The sequence below is a fragment of the Pogoniulus pusillus genome, chromosome 34 (genome assembly GCF_015220805.1).
Source record: "Pogoniulus pusillus isolate bPogPus1 chromosome 34, bPogPus1.pri, whole genome shotgun sequence".
Lineage (NCBI taxonomy): Eukaryota > Metazoa > Chordata > Aves > Piciformes > Lybiidae > Pogoniulus > Pogoniulus pusillus.
In genome coordinates this window covers 9144607-9150606 of record NC_087297.1, presented here as the reverse complement: position 1 = coordinate 9150606, position 6000 = coordinate 9144607, and positions in this window count along the sequence as shown.

Below are 6000 nucleotides of genomic sequence, written 5' to 3'. Positions count from 1 at the left end.
CTTTGAGAACAACTAATGTAATTACTGCTAAATGCGCTTCAGGGGTGTGAAAAGAACTTGTCAAGGAGAACAAATCGTAGAGATGTAAGATGTAACTCTGATGGCTTCAGTTTTACTGTTGAAGAATGCAACAATGAAATAAACTGTTGTAAAAATACAATTTTCCAGGGATTTTGCTTTTCTATCTCAGCTTCACTGGCTGAGAATTGCATTTCATTTTCAAAGAATAGGCAATTTCTTACGTGTTACACAATTTTTGTCCTTGAAAAGTGTCAGTTGTAATATCCAGGATGCAAATCTATTTTTAGTGCTCAGGGAGCATGCAAGAACATGTTTTCTTATATGGAATAAAATGAGGATGCCACCTGGGTAAGCAGCAAGTATGTAAGGTATATAAATTCTGTAACACAATATGATTTATTTTGGCTGAGAAAAGATGACCAGAAAATAGTATTTCTTGTACTAAGAAGTGTAAAGATATCACTATAAAGTGTCTTCATCTAAGTGTACTCTTCTACTCTCCTATGAGGACAGACTGAAAGAGTTGGGGCTGTGCAGGCTGGAGAAGAGGAGGCTCCCAGGTGACCTTCTTGTGGCCTTTCAATATCTGAAGGGGGCCTACAAAAAAGCTGGGGAGGGACTTTTTAGGACATCAGGGAGTGACAGGACTGAGGAGAATGGAGAGAAGCTGGAGATGAGTAGGTTCAGTCTGGATGTGAGGAGGAAGTTGTTGAGCATGAGAGTGGTGAGAGGCTGGAATGGGTTGCCCAGGGAGGTGGTTGATGCCCCATCCCTGGAGGTGTTTAAGGCCAGGCTGGATGAGGCTGTGGGCAGCCTGCTGTAGGGTAGGGTGTCCCTGCCCATGGCAGGGAAGTTGGAACTAGATGATCCTTGTGGTCCCTTCCAACCCTGACTGATTCTATGATTCTATGATACTCATTAATAAACCAAACCAATTAATGATAGATGATGGCTTAGACTTGCTGGAGTTCTCAAGAAGCCTCTGAAGGGCTCTTATTCTTGTTTAATACTACAACAGCTTGCCTGTAACTTTTTGTTAATGTTAAATCTGTGCCAGAAGAGAAGAGGAGCTGATAGCACAAGCCTAACCCATATACACCATGTGCATGGAATTTTCCACGTGCCCAATGGGAAATAATCAGCCCAACACGAGAGGGAAGTTGAGCTCTGCCTGTCCAAGTGTGAAAGCCATTTTACACGCAGTAGTGCTGCACAGCAGTCTAGATCAGGAAAGCAACTGGAGGGAGCAGCTAGCCTTTATCAAGAGCATAGTTCCACACTAATTCTGGGAATAAAAATCTGCCTCTGGGGAAAGTTGTCAAGAGCCTTTTAAGTATCAAGTGTGGTCAGAGTACCACTTTAGCCCTCGTGGCGCTCATTGGCATAAACTTACTATATCATTACCAGCTCTCTCAAGGGGATCTACTAAATTAAACTGCTCTTTCTGGTCTTTCAAAACATGTGCTGGGACCCCTGTGCTGCAGGGAAATGGCAGAAACAGCTGCCACTGCTGAATCAGACACTTGAACCCTCAAAATGTTTGACTTTGTGTTATTCTTCCCATGCATCCACTTTGCTAGCTTTGACCTGCCCTGCTCTGCAGCACATCCTGAGAATTTTTTGTGCCATTCACTTCACCTCCTGTAATGATAATGGGAGAGAGTGAGCAACTGAGAGACCTAATGGCTGCTTGAAGGACAGCAAGGCAGTGTGTGGGTGTGCACAGGGCAACTCATCGCAATGAGAAACTCTGAGTAAAACTTTTGCTCTGCAATGAAACAAATCCAAAGCTAGCAGGGAGCTGAGCACTGCTCAGCAAGTTGCTGGCCAAATAATAGAGTCTAGAGCTTGTGTGTAATCAGATCTGCCTCTTGCATCAGGAGTGTAATGGACATGGAAGCAATTAAACAGCATATTAAAATAATATCTCTAAATAAGTAATGTAGCTCATTAGCTATGAGTCTGCACGTAGTTTGCATGGCAGTAAACAACAGCAGAATAAGAGGTGATACTTCAGTGTAATTAAAAGTGTTCTGCCTAGATCTGGGCAGAGCTCAGCACTCACAGTCGCATACAGATTATGTTCTCACTGCCATAGAATCATAGAATCAGACAGGTTGGAAAAGACCTCCAAGAACACTCAGTGCAACCTATCATCCAGCCCTGTCCAATCAACCAGACCATGGCACTAAGTGCCTCATCCAGGCTTTCTGAACACCTCCAGGGACGGTGACTTCACCACCTCCCTGGGCAGCCCATTGCAATACCAATCACTCTCTCTGCTAACAACTTCCTAACAACATCCAGCCTAGACCTCCCCTGGCACAGCTTGAGACTGTGTCCCCTTGCCTGGCAGCAGAGCCCAACCCTGCCTGGCTACAGCCTCCCTTCAGATAGTTGTAGACATCAATGAGGTCTGCCCTCAGTCTCCTCTTCTCCAGGTTGCACATCCCAAATTCCCTCAGCCCCCTTAGCCTCTCCTCACAGCGTTGTGTTCCAGGTCTCTCACCAGCTTTGTCACCCTTCTCTGGACATGTTCCACTGCCTCAACATCTCTCTCGAACTGAGGAGCCCAGAACTGGACACAGTACTCAGAGTGTGGCCTGATCAGTCATTGTGTGGCCATAATGACATTTTCTTACTCTGCTTAGGCAAGATTATGTTGGGATATGATCCCTTTCTATTTGTCTTCCTAGGATGATCTCATCTGCTCACAGAATTCTGGATCTAAAGGTTAGGAGACATTTACTGGTCTCTGTACTCTGACCTACAAAAAAGTTCCTCAGAGCAGCCTTCTGAACAAGTTCTCCAGCTGTGAAATAAGTAGGTATACAGTCAAGAACTGACTGAAGAGCAGGGCTTAAAAGGTAGACTGGAGCACTGGACAATCATCAGTGGCATGAAATTTAACAAGAACCAATGTGAGAGTCTGAATGTGGGATTACTCCCTGGTATCCAGTGATAGGACACATGGGAACGACTCAAAGCTGTACCAGGGAGGTTCAGGCTGGATGTCTGGAAACATTTATTTTTGGAAAGGGTGGTCAAACACTGGAACAGGCTTCCTAGAGAGGCAGTGGATGCCTCATGCCTGTCAACGCTTAAGAGACATTTGGACAATGCCCTTAACTTTCTTCAGCCCTGAACTGGTCAGCTAATAGGACTACATAATCACTGCAGGTCCTTTCCAACAGAACTCTTCTGTCCTGTTCCAGTATAAATTAGATTCATTACTTTGTGGTAATAATTATCATTGCCTGCCATTGAAATTAACTCCTTGCCTGCTTACTTACTGCTTTCCTTCTACTCCACTTATCTAGCTACTACACAAACAGCTTGCTTCCCATCTATCAAATTTACCTGGTGTTGCTGCTTTCACTTTGTTTCTATGGAAACAAAGATGATTTTTAAGGAGGTAGAAAGAAATGAAGGTCATCACAAAGCCATTCCTCTAGAATGGACATCCTGTTTTTTTCAGTTTTATCCAATAATTCCCACCTTGCTACCTTCTTAGAGGCATATTCCCCCCCCAGAGTCCTGGGAGATCTTCATTTTGTGTCACTCTATTCAGAATCAACATGGCACTTCTAGAAAGTCCCAACCTAATTAGGCAATGACATTTCAGACTGAATAAAGCATAACAAAAAAGGCCTTTATAGTTCAGTCTTATTTACATGTAAAAGGTGAGTCCAGAGGACTTCAACTAGGTGGCATAGTAACTTATTGCTGAGCACCAGATTGTTCACTGATGCAGCTCCACAGGTGTAGTCTGGCCAAAGTTCTCTGATGCCAAGTGGAAAGCAAAACGTGAAGTTACCAACCTGACCAATCCCATTATAGATACTGCACCTCTGATATCCTCTCCTTAAAGCTGGAGAGCCTGTTGAATCTCACAACTTAAAGCTGGAGAGCCTGTTGAATCTCACAACTTGAATATGTACTAAAAATTCCAGGACCCTGGGAATTTCCTGGCCAATAGGCACATGTTTGCACTACAAACACCCAAACCAGAATGTTTTCCAATAGACAACTGAGTGTCAGTGAGATTCACACCTTGGAAATAAAAGTGCCCTGCCTTTTACACTGTTCCAAGACACTAGAAGATCAATATTCAAGACTTTGCATACCATGAAGATATTCAAATCTGTCTGTGCCTGATGTATACTTTAATGGTAACAAGGGATGGTAGGAACTGCAGCTCCCATTTCAATTGATATCCTCAGTGTCCTCTCAGAGATTTCAATTTTCACAGCAGCAGCTCATGAGCTGCCTGCTAACAGTTTAAAAGTTAATGCCCCCAATTTTAGGATTTCTTTATATAACAGCATGTATTTTTCAGTGATTCCAGAGATGCTAAAAAAAGAAGAGCCAAAAAAAAAAAAGCCAAAAAAGCCAAAAGAGACCTCAGTAATCCATTGCTCAGGGTGGCAGTTATTTTACTTACTTCCATATAAATTGTCCCTGATTCCAAATCTTTGCCAGCCAGTTAGAAATGAAAGTCTTGGGACAAGGCAGGAGGATGATCAAGGTATGGGAATGGATGCTCTAACGACATAAGAGAGACCAAGGAGATCTGGGGATTTACGGCCAGAGCCCTTGCATCTATTAGCAAAGAAGAAAGAAATGCCTTCTGGGCAGCAAAATTGCCAGCAAGGGATTTCAGAAAAGGGAGAAGAGAACATTCTGTTTGGAAGGGTGCTCCTAAAATAATTCTTAAGGCCTAATCTTGGATATTGCAACAGACAGCTAAGTGAAAAATGCAGAATGCAGTTTAAAAAAAGAAAGAAGGGGAAAGAAAAAGAAGAAAATTTAGCAACATGAATAGGTCAGATTAGTACAGGCAAAGCTTTGCCACAGATGCATGAACCCAAGGCAATATTTCATAGCTATCATTTCAGACTGCTCTGTGAGATGAGATTCAGAGGAGGATATCTCTTGTGGAAGTGTACTAAGAATAATTAATGTCAGGGAAAAGAAGTGTTTCTGATTATTTGTCTTGTAACCTCAGGCCAATCTCTGATTTACTGTGCACCTAAAGCAAATGAGCTGCTGTTACCTGGCTCAGTGTCACCTTCTTGCATCCTGCCCTAGATGTGTTAGATGTATGTAAAGTCACTGAGAGCTCATCTGTGCTTCTTTGGTTTATGTGGAAACCTAAATTGTTAAAGCAGGGCAGATATCAACCACCCCTTTCAGGGAAGCCTCTCCAATGCCAGTAATCTGCTCACTGTGTTTTCCCAGCATTTATCAGAATCATCTAATCAGTTAGAGCTGGGCAGATGCAGTCAAGATCACTTACTGAGCAGTGCTTTCTGGTGGTCTTCACCTCCTGACACAAAGCAGGAGCTGTGCTATTCAGAAACTGGAGCTGTCTGCAAATATGATGTCCTTTTTGCTGCAGACATGGAATGGGATGGCATAAATGAGATAACCTTGCCAGTAAAGAAAGGATGGGAAAACCAGATAAACACTACTGCATCCTTAAGGCAGACATATGTTTGACACCAGGAAAGTGCATCTATTGTTTGACTCAGAGCACAAATTACAGTGTACTGCAGGAACTGGAAATTCAAGTAAATGTACTTACTTCTGTCCATCCTCTCCGATTCCACAGCTCAAGCATTTAGGATTTGCTGCCCTCACTGTTCCAAATCCAGGTGCTGTAATTGAAGAAGATGTGGTTTAGCTCCCAAGCAAAGGGGTTTAGGAAGAGAAAGAAGCAATACAAGTTATTAATGAAGATTACTTGTTAATAAATGCTCCTCTACAGTAACAGCTATTAGTCATTCTAGGTGAGTTTGGACTGCTTTTCTGGATGGGGCAAAGGAATAATGACACAGGATATGGTGGGGTCCCCATTACTTGGTCTGCCTGCTAGTCATTGGTAGCATCAAGATCATTTGAACTGCAGAGTGGCAGAAGATTATTTTGACAGCTTCAACATGCTGGCATTTGTGGCACCATGTCTCTGCCACAGAA